The sequence below is a fragment of the Loxodonta africana genome, chromosome 23, assembly GCF_030014295.1.
Source record: "Loxodonta africana isolate mLoxAfr1 chromosome 23, mLoxAfr1.hap2, whole genome shotgun sequence".
NCBI lineage: Eukaryota > Metazoa > Chordata > Mammalia > Proboscidea > Elephantidae > Loxodonta > Loxodonta africana.
Genome location: NC_087364.1, coordinates 31,522,428 through 31,533,500, shown reverse-complemented (window position 1 = coordinate 31,533,500; position 11,073 = coordinate 31,522,428). Strand labels below are relative to the sequence as shown.

Below are 11,073 nucleotides of genomic sequence, written 5' to 3'. Positions count from 1 at the left end.
AAAGGCTTGAAAATGTTATCAGAATAAGGTTCTTGCCTCTGACTGGTCAAGAATGAACAGGTAAAGCACGCAGAATTTTCCACACAAGCAAAAGTTTATTGAAGAGGCTTGCAAGTGGAGATGAGGTGGACCTAAAGCAATGTTTACCCCCATCGCACAGAACAAAAGACTAGTCTGGGCTTTTAAAAATTCTTGGGTGGGAAAAGATTCACGTTTATTCACAGGCATAGGCGGGATATGTTGACTACACTGCCTGCTGCAGCAGCTTTCCAAGACGGCTCCTGTCTCCGAGGCCTCTGGGATTCATATCAGGACTTATTATGGGGTGTCGCACGTGTGCAGTTTTTCACTCCCCAGTTCCATTTCCAGCTGCTGCTGCTGCTGCCCCTCACTGCCCCTCGTGGAAGGTCACACAGCGGTCACAGGTGGATGTTCTGCCCATGTCCCTGGGGCAGGCTTTATCCAGTAGCTTCTGTAAGAAAACTTTAAAGAAGTTTGCCAGCTATTTTCTGACACCCTGCAACATTGTTCTGGGGAATGGCTTTGTTTCTGAGCCCTGGCCAGTTTCCTGCACTTTGTTTGCAGACTTGGGGGGGCCGTCTGTTCCCTGTCTTAAAAATGCTCTTAGCCCCTTAATTCCATTTTGAAAAATCTATTCTAAATAATCAGAGATGTGGTATAAGATTTAAGAACAGGCTGAACTTTTTTTAAATACAAAGATGAATAGTAGAAAATAAATTAACTACTCAACAATGGGGCTATAGTAAAATCACTCAACTATGGAATATTGTACAGTCATTAAAATCATGTTTTTAATAAATGAAAAAGCAGAATAGAAAATTTTATGTTTCAATTTTTCCTAAAAATATGTGTAAAAGGACCCAAAGAAGTAACTACTTTTTCATTTAAGGATATTACCAGGTAGTGAGACACAGGGTGATTTTAATTTTCTTTACTATTCAGGTACAGCCGAAATTTTCTAAACCAAGCTATAATTTTTTAATCAGAATAAAACTTTTTTTAAAAAAAAAAAAGATTCTATGAATTCACCATCACCTTTTATCTATTTCGGAGTTCTGCCACACCACTCAGATTTAAATTAACTTTGCTATTTTGCTAGGCCTCAGTGGTTCAGTTAAACAGTGCCCTCAAAAAAGCCCTGGTATGGGATTTTTTTTTTTTTTTAACTTTTTTCTGTCTACAACTTAGTAAAGCTTTTTGATTAGCCAGTCTCATTTCTGGGATTTCTTAGTTATTTGTTCATTTTACAAATATCTGAGTGCCAACTTTTTGCAAGACTAGGTTTATACAAAATACAAAAGTTATCCAGCCCCAAGTTAATTCCTGAAGCGGTGTGCTCTATTTATACCCTCTTCTGCCAGCTCTGGCAGGACAGAACTACAGACCCTCACAGCCAAGAGCACTCTGCCTGCCTGGCAGGAAACAGAAATCAAAAAGCATAGGCTTTTTGGCAAGATTGGAATGAGAAGGCCATTACCAAGCTGTCCAAACTATGGCTACAAAAGGTTTCCGGTTCACTGGAGCTGCTGATACGAGATTAGTCTAGAGATAATTGCGGCTACAAACAGAGATTAAAACCCCCAAGGACAGAGACATTATTTTAACTTAAACACACACACACGGTACATACTGTACGTTATAATTTATTTACAAAAGTAACAATAATGGTCCCTTTATCTATTTCATGTCCCTAGATGTGGCCCCCGAGAAAACCACGATAGAGAGCAATGGCTCTAAATCTCCCTTTCGTTGTTCCAGAGATACCAATTTTGGAGCCATCAGCAGAGCATATGCCTTAATCTCTGTGATGGAGAAAAGTGATGGGGTAGGCCATTTGAGTGGGAAAAGTTTAACCAAATATAATTTTCAGGTTCTATCAGATCAGTATCAGATCAGATTTGTTTTGGGCGTGCAATAGATGGGAAGGCTGTGATAACGGCTTTCCCTAGAATGTTGCTTATGGAGGATGTATCACTCCCATGGAAACCCTGACTCAGAAATGTGGGCACATCAAGAAGGCATAGCATACAGAGCAGGAATACTGGTGAGGGGAGAGTCCAAAAAGTAGGCCCTACATTTTCTGGCCTTCTGTAGTTAATTGCCAGAAAAAAGTTAAAAAAAAAAAAAATTAAAATCACGCCTTATTTTTTGTGTGTCCTATGCTCTGCATTCAAGAAAAACTCTAACTAAAAAAACTAGAACACCATAATTAGATCTGGTTTTTCAAAACATCTTTTATTTAAAAATGAAAGCTCTCTTGCCTGTCAATGTGTCACACATGAATAAATTTAAGTGAAAACATGAATAAATTTAAGTGAAAACATGAAAGTTCATGATTGACATAAAATGAGTGCTGCTGGAGAGTGATTTGCAGCTGTTTTACAAGAAATAAATATTCCTTTTTAAACAGAAATGGCTTTCTAACTGAGGTGGAATCTAAGTAAATGAAAGGCCCTTTGGATCAATAAGCATTTTGAATTAGGACATGCAGAATGGAGCTCAGTTTTGGAGGAGCTGAAGAAGGCTAAATTACAGGTCTAGAGGTGGGGGGAGGGGTAGCCCTGGTGGCGAGAGGTTAAAGCACTGGGCTGCTAACCAAAAGGTCGGCGGTTCCAACCCACTAGCCACTCCATGGGAGAAAGATGTGGCAGTCTGTTTGTGTAAAGATTATAGCCTTGGAAACCCTATGGGGCAGTTCTACTCTGGTCCTACAGGGTCGCTATGAATCAGAATCCACTCGAGGGCAGTGGGTGTGTGGTGGGTGAGAGGTATGGGGGAGGGACAATTTGGAGGCTGGGAGAGAAGGAAGGTAACATGGGAGGAATTAGAGCCTAAAAGGACTGGTGAGATGGCAAGAAGTTGGGACGAGGGCTGATGCGGCCAGTAAAACTGTGTCATGGCAAGATGGCTGAGGACTTTTGAAAAGGATGTCTTAGAGTCAAACTTGAGATGGTCTGGGTTGCTATGATATAAGCCTGCTGCCACCTCCATCTCTTGCAAACCTTCAGCTGAATTAGCCTTTTTTTGTGTAAGGTGGCCATGAAAATATAAGTTCCCCAGGAATTTACAGAAATCTTAGGGAGGTCTTAGACCTTCAGTAGAGTGTGGAATGGAGGTCTGAGCAATCCTATGTAGAGCTTAAGGAGCAGTGAGACCCCAGAAGATATCTGGGTTACACAAGACTTGAAATTTATGTACATATAAACATGCCCTCTTCCCTGCAATGTTACCTCGAAATTCACTTATTTTAAAACAGGGAGATGGAGATAAAAATCATATACAAATAGTTGAATCTCAACTTCAATAAAAATATAAAACATCAGTTGGATCACTTTAATACAGTTTTTTTCCTTCTCTTGCACGAATTTGGATGGTGTCCCCATTGCCCAAGAGATCTTCCGGTTACTGGCCCAAAAAAACCGAAGAACATCACCAATGTGCAGTTGGGAGAATTGGGAAATAAGGTGGTCTTAATACTACATGACCTAGAGAGGTAGGAAAAAAAAGTCAATTAGAAATCAAGTGTGTTGAAGTTGTTAAACAAAGCCTCACAAATCACATTACTACTTACCTCCAGGGTAAAGCCTGATGAAGAATTTTCGCACCTCGTCGTACACCCAAATCAGAATAGCATATGACACAGCCGCAAACCAATACTGAGCCCTGGAAGCAGAAGGGAGGAAGGTAAATCCCAGTGCACCCCAAGGAAAGGCTCAACCCCAACCAATAGGGAGAGGGCTTTGGTTCATTTTCCCTGCCTTACTGGAAATAACAACAAATTCATTGGATCACACAATATAAAGATGAAATCTTTTTATTTAACCTGGGCTGTGATGGTAGAAGCATCATTTGCCTTTGAAGTGGAAAACCCATTTCCTCTTCTGGGCAAATGGACTGGTCAAAGCCTCTTGACTAATACAGAATCGACTCATACTTTTCTCTCTTTTGCAAGACTTGGGAAGGGGAAAGAAACCTCTAAAAGTCTAATGTTGATTTACTTTGTGATATCTCAGAATGGGGGCAGGTTCTTTCCTTTCCACCACCACTGCAAGGTGAACTCACCAGAGCACAGTGAAGTTCAGGGCTGTGACACTCCCGAAGCCATAGGAGAGGATTAACGCTGTGATGATCTGTGAGGCGATCCCTACCCAGATGACTTTGTTGCCGCAAGACATACAAAAGGAAGCAGATTCTGAATTCACATGGGATCGTGATGCTGCCACCCAGCAGACTGCTGCCACCCAGCAGAGTTAATGCCTTGTGCATTAAGGGCAAGGCCATAGTTGGGCCCTTGGAATCAACAGACCTCTTGACCCTTGGCCTTGCAGGCCCAGAGTTAAGCCATGAGATCAGAAATTGTCAATACCTGAAGAGACCTTGCTGGAAAATGGAGTTTCTCCAGGTTTTCCTGATGATCAGACCTGCTATTTGCTGGACCACAATGGCAATGAAGAAGGCTGTGTAGCCTGTCCATTCTAGGTACTGCCTCTGGTACCTCGTCTGTCAGAGAGCAGAGGCAGAGGAGACCATGAGACTCACGAGGAAATATTCTAGGGAAATTTCAACGCAGTTCTGCAAAGCTTTATTCCCTCCCCTGCTTCACCAAGACTGAGAGCAGATGGCCTCTTTGTCTTGGAAAGAAACATATCGATTTCCACTTTAACCGGGTGAGTAGGGAAAGAATGCTAATTTATTTGGTCCAGTTGTGGGTGTTGCTGGACTAGTCACTCTTCCATACCAATTGCAAAACTAATGTAAAAAGGTTAGCTCTTGTGATCTAATTTGAGAGATGAGGCTGAGTCCTGGCAAAGGCCAAAGCCCTAATAACTGAGAAAAGTTTCACTCTCTGTGTCTCACTAAGGCAGTTCAGGAAAATGAACTTTCAGCATCTATCAGGGCAGGACAGTGACAGGAGGGGAGAACCAATAGGATGCTCAGGGAAGAGCTTTCCCCTCCCTTACCCATTCTTGTCCATAGCTGTCTTCCAAGTCATTCATATCGTCATTTTCCCATTTTACCCGGAGGCCAATGGGAGTGCTGGGTCTAAACCCCGCTTGTGCATAAACAGTGAAATAGACAACAAAAGCTCCCAGGGATTGCATGAGGCCTAAAAGAATAAGAGAGTAAGGTTCTATAATATTCCTGTCAGTCCCTCCTGTCATCCCAACCCCATCCCAAAAGAAAAAACACAATTGTGACCTGTCTCAAGGGAATTCTCTTGGGTGGACCCTAGTGCGGCAGGTAAGAGATGCCCTTATCACACCAATGTGCGGGAAAGAGTAGAGGGCGAGTGGCTTGTTCGCCAGTCTGTCCTTCTCGTGGCGAGGCTTCCTGTCCATTATGTCACTTTCAGCTTTCTCATAAGCCAAGGCAACGGAGGGAATCTAGAGAGGGGAGAGAGCCTGTGAATCCTAGCCCTGAACCACAATCTACCTATAGAACACTGATAACAGCAGTGGCATAGCAGTAGGTGGGTAGGATTGGTGGGAGGTGGTGGTGGTAGGGGGGCAGGATATGGGATGGCCATCTATGGGTGCAAGGTTCACTGTCTGTACAGAATTTTAAAACAGCCAGTTCAAAAGATCAATCTGCTTTTTATTATCGTCATGTACTAGCAGTTCTAAATATACTAGTTACAAAAGACTTTCCCCTCAGGGGTGGCTTTCTCCCACCACCCCGCTCCCCTTTAGCATGCCCCCCAAACCACAATGCCATGCACTAGAATACTGGTTCTCAAACTTTAGCAGGCATCAGAATCACCTGGAGGATCTGTAAAAGACAGGTCACTGGGCCCCACGTCCAGAGTTTCTGATTCTGAGGGCCAGAGAATTTGCATTTTCTAACAAGTTCCCAGATGAGGTCTATTGCTACCAGTGAGGCTATCACACTTGGAGAATGCCTGCAGTGGAGAAAAATGAGCAAGTTTAAAGGGCCTAGAGAATAATCTGATTGGAAATTATAGGACTCTCAATTCCCCTCAGAGGTAAAGACATCTCTAGGCCACCTGAATTGTAGAGATTACCTGGTTGTTACTTAAAACTACAGAGGAGACAAATGAGGCAAGTTGCTGTGAATCTAGCTTGCTATGTGTTCTTTTTACCTTTTTACCCGTGTAAACCATAGCCATATGAGTAACTTCCAAAGAGTTGCCTGATCTTTAAACGGATACATGCGAGAAGAGGAGAAGGTTTAGTGGAACTTACTGTAGGCTAATGCAAAGCTTCTAGGGTCGCTATGGGTCGGAATCACCTGACAGCAATGGGTTTGTTTGGTTGGTTGGTTTTATAGAGGTTTAATAACTGCCACTTCTTACCGTAGATGAAAGGTTGGTGGTTAGAACCCACCCAGAGGTGCCTCCAAGGTCAGGCCTGATGATCCACTTCCAAAAGTTAACAGCCTTGAAAACCTTATGGAGCACAGTTCTATTCTTCACAAAAGGGATCGCCATGAGTCAGAATAGACTCAAAAGCAACTAGCAACAAGAACCACAACTTCTTTCTGTGTTTAGGCAAAGGGCTTCCAGATCGCAGATTCTTTTATGTAAAAGGGAAGGGCTGTGGTGTGCTCACTTTACCACTGGGCCCCAGCACTGCAGGGACTATTTTGGTGACAGCTTCATCTTCCCAAAAGAAAAGGGAGGCACAGGGGCTGAAATGACCAACGGCACAGCTGCACATGTGTTTTTGGAGGGCGAAGAACTCATGTCTTGAAAAGCACCTATATGGAGTGAAGTGGTCAGTGGACCACTTGTTAGAAACACGGAACTTCAGGCCTCATGGCATTGAAGCCTGAGAAGCACTGATTTAGTTCACCTTCTTGCTCTTAAAAGTTTACAGACCACTGTTCCCTTTGGTGCTACTTACGATGTCTGTGCCCAAGTCGGTGAAACAAGTAGCAATGGTGCCAATAGGAAGGGGGAGCCCAACAATAATGTAGATCAAATAGGAGCAAAGCAGAGCCACGTTCTTGCTCAAGGTATAAGCAATTCCTTTCTTTAGGTTGTCAAAGATCAGGCGACCTAGGCAAAAAAAGTTTCTTCTTATAGGACTTGCTTTTAGTCCCCCAGGTGACCCCAGTCCTTGGTAAGATCACTAGAGAACTCGTTTACCTTCTTCCACCCCTGTGACTATGGATGCAAAGTTGTCATCCAGTAAGACCACGTCGGCTGCATTTTTGGCTGCATCAGAACCCGCTGTGCCCATGGCAACTCCAATATCTGCCTTCTTCAGAGCTGGAGAGTCGTTAACGCCATCCCCTGTCACAGCAACCACTGTACCCTGTGGGGGACATGGTGAGAGAATTAACTGCGCAGATGCAAGGGACCACAGGTTTGGCAAGAATACAATAGTTTCGATTTCATCTTAAGGCTAGGAAGATTACTGGAGCTGAAATTAAGGGCCTATTTGGGGGGAAATATAAAGACAGGAAATCCAGGAACAAGAATAACGAGCTGCAAACAAGATGTATCCAAATTATAAAAACTAGTGTGTGTGGTAGGTTAAAGTGGATAGGTGCTGTGCGTTATATTTTTAAATTCTTATAGACCAACACCTACCACCGTACCCAAATGTTTTGCTGTCAGAAACCTGTAGCTTTAGTGATGGAGTGCAGAGAACCAGTTTGGGTTCCTCCTTTAACATGTGGCATGGAAGGGTCTGGCACCCTTCCTTTCTTATGTGTACAAGGGGAGCAGAGTGGAGTATAAACCCAGTGAGAGGGCAGAGAGGTGAGAGGACAATGACTAGCAAAGAGCTTTCTCTTGAGAGGTTTCAAAAGTCCCCAGTCCAGGACGGAGACACAAATCTGTTCCGGCATTTCTCCACCTAATGACAGCACCCCTGGGCCCTCTGGCTGTGATGCCATTCACTCACCAGTCTCTGACACCCCTCCACAGTAATCAGCTTCTGCTGTGGGGACGTCCGGGCAAAGACAATTTCCGAGTGGTTGGCTAGGAACTCGTCTAGCCGTTCTGGACTAATGTCCTTCAGCACCATGCCAGTCACCACGGCAGCTTTAGCATCCCTAGAACGGCCAGGAGAGACCAGGTGAGGCCACAGTCCCAACCTGAATCTGGAGCACTGTTTTGGGCAGTACATGGGTTGAACCACTTTGATATTACATGGAACCAAATTTCCTCAGCTCCTAATAAGTGAGATAACGGCAGTTATGAATATTGGGAACAGTTCGGTCTCCAATTCAAGACAGTAAACTGAGGCTCAAAAATTAAGTCATGTCTTACATTCTTTTGTGGTTATGAGACGGGGGAGGGGGGAGGGTGGGAGATGGGTATTCACTAATTAGATAGTAGATAAGAACTGCTTTAGGTGAAGGGAAAGACAGCATACAATACAGGGGAGGTCAGCACAATTGGACTAAACCAAAAGCAAAGAAGTTTCCTGAATAAACTGAATGCTTCGAAGGCCAGTGTAGCAGGGGCAGGGGTTTGGGAACCATGGTTTCAGGGGACATCTAAGTCAATTGGCATAATAAAATCTATTAAGAAAACATTCTGCATCCCACTTTGAAGAGCAGCACCTGGGGTCTTAAACGCTAGCAAGCAGCCATCTAAGATGCATCAATTGGTCTCAACCCACCTTGATCAAAGGGGAATGAAGAACACCAAAGACACAAGGTAATTACGAGCCCAAGAGACAGAAAGGGCCACATGCACCAGAGACTACATCATCCTGAGATCAGAAGAATTAGATGGTGCCCGGCTACAACCGATGACCGCCCTGACAGGGAACACAACAGAGAACCCCTGAGGGAGCAGGAGAGCAGTGGGATGCAGACCCCAAATTCTCATAAAAAGACCAGACTTAGTGGTCTGACTGAGACTGGAAGGTCCCTGGTTGGTCACGGTTCCCAGACCTTCTGTTGGCCCAACACAGGAACCATTCCCGAAGCCAACTCTTCAGACATGGATTGGACTGGATTGGATTGGGTTGGGTTGGAGAGGGATGCTGGTGAAGAGTGAGCTTCTTGGATCAGGTGGACACTTGAGACTACATTGGCATCTCCTGCCTGGAGGGGAGATGAGAGGGTAGAGGGGGTTAGAAGCTGGCGAAATGAACACAAAAAGAGAGATTGGAGGGAGAGAGCAGGCTGTCTCATTAGGGGGAGAGCAATTGGGAGTATGTAGCAAGGTGTATACAAGTTTTTGTGTGAGAGACTGCCTTGATTTGTAAACTTTCACTTAAAGCAAAATAAAAATTATAAAAAAAAAAAAAGTTATTTCTTGGTATCATATAACAATAAGAAAAAATAGCCAAGCAGCCTTTTCATTACAGGAATGGGTGAGGAAGTGGTACTTTCGGGGCAATGCTTTGCTTAGCAAGTAAAAAGAGGGTAAAAACTGCCTTTTAAAAAATATTAATCGTAACACGTAAGTGATGGGTAAATGACTCTCCACTGTAAAATATTTTGAACTTTGCTGTATGCTTGACATGTTTCATAATAAATTGTTGGGGAAATCCTCCCTGTTTATTTGTTTTGGGTCCTAGAATTCCGTTTATGCCAAACACAGAGGCAATAATTCTTTGTTGTTTTTGTTGTTTATTTGAGATTTACAGAACATCTACTATGTGCAGTGTGCTATAAAGGGAGAACAATTTATTTGGTCTTCATTGAGCAAAAATATCATCTGCTGAAATATAAATGTTTGGTTCCAGGGACTTCTGATTATGCAGATCTGTGTCACTCCCCTGCTAAAACTCTTCAGAAAATTCCAGTGTGCTTGGAACAAACCCCAGAACCACCAATTTGGTCTCCAAGGCCATGTGCAGCCTCCCAGGCCAAGTGAAGTCTGTGGTGTTGAGCTGTATCTCCTCTTAGCTCTCATTTCTGAGAACCTCCAAGTTCTCTGCTGCCCTAAGGCCTTCAAAGGTCTTTCTCCCTTTGCAAGGAATGGACATCTCTTCAGGTCACCTTTGCTTGGATAACACTCCAGATTTTAGCCTTCAAATCTCAGCTTAAACGTCGTAGGTGCAAAACATAGAATGCCTTTTTCCTTATATCTGGCAAGTTTTGAGATTTTTAGTCCTGCTTTTTCCTTTTGGTGCTAAATATTAGAATTCTAGCACTTGATTCTGAAACTACATGCCTTCCTAACTGCTGGTAAATATGTATATTTTTTATGTATACATATATATTTAAGATAAGAAGGAAAGGGTGTTTTCTTTCCCTCTACAGCTGACAAAATGCAGTTATTATACCGTCATGAAGCTAGATGTGATAAAGTGATTAAATGAAAATGCTCACGAAGTTATCCATCTTACTCTCCCACTCGATGCGGTGACTTGTATGAAAACGTATAATCCTATTATTTTTAAAAACCAAACAAATAAACAAAAAATCCAAAATCTGGCTTTCTATATGTTGTTTATACAAAGGGGCCTTGGAGATTCTTAGACTTTTGATACCATTGCTGTGCCCAGGGACTTCAATTCTGTTTGATTTTCTTACTTGGTCATTTGTTGCCTTAGTAATAGTTTATTATCTGGCATCTCTGTATTCCTAAAGAACATAAATGCTGGGGTAAACTAGAAGAGATTCATTGATCTTTCCCTTTTTTCTCCGCAGGCATGAAAGTATAACAAAACCAATGATATTTATTTTTAGCTTGAGACTTTGAAGTCTTTTAAATTATCAACACTGTATCCCGGAAGCCCCCTCTGACCACCACAGTCCAGTTTAGTCTCCTCCCAATTCCAGTCCCATTGTCCCCTGCATGTCTCCTTCCTTATACTCATCACACCACATCAGTTGTTTTTTTCTGTCTCCCTGGCTAGACTGAAAGCTGCCCCAAGGGCAGGGATAGTGTCTCTCCCGTATGCTACTACAGTTCTAGTGTTTAGCACAGTGCCTGGTATATAGTCAGCGTTCAACAAACACTTGTCAAAAGAATTAATACATAAGTGGATAAATGGGTAGATGGATAGAAAAAAGGAATGACAAGCTTAATAGAATTAGGAGAAACAAGGAAAAATTGAGTCTCTCCTTAGGAAACTTCCATTCTATTTCCAACCAAATAAAAGAAGTGAAGACTCTGTT

At 43.0% G+C, this 11,073-nt stretch overlaps 1 long non-coding RNA gene across 1 annotated transcript; it reads right to left on the bottom strand.

The window, feature by feature from the left end:
• Positions 1–1,147: 1,147 nt before the first annotated feature.
• On the bottom strand, positions 1,148–6,333 carry LOC135228569 (uncharacterized). Its single transcript, XR_010319122.1, has 4 exons — positions 4,388–6,333; positions 4,084–4,177; positions 3,593–3,684; positions 1,148–3,506 (listed from the first exon to the last, which is right to left on the bottom strand). It is a non-coding gene; the product is annotated as an uncharacterized LOC135228569 (long non-coding RNA).
• Between the last annotated feature and the right edge of the window lie 4,740 nt (positions 6,334–11,073).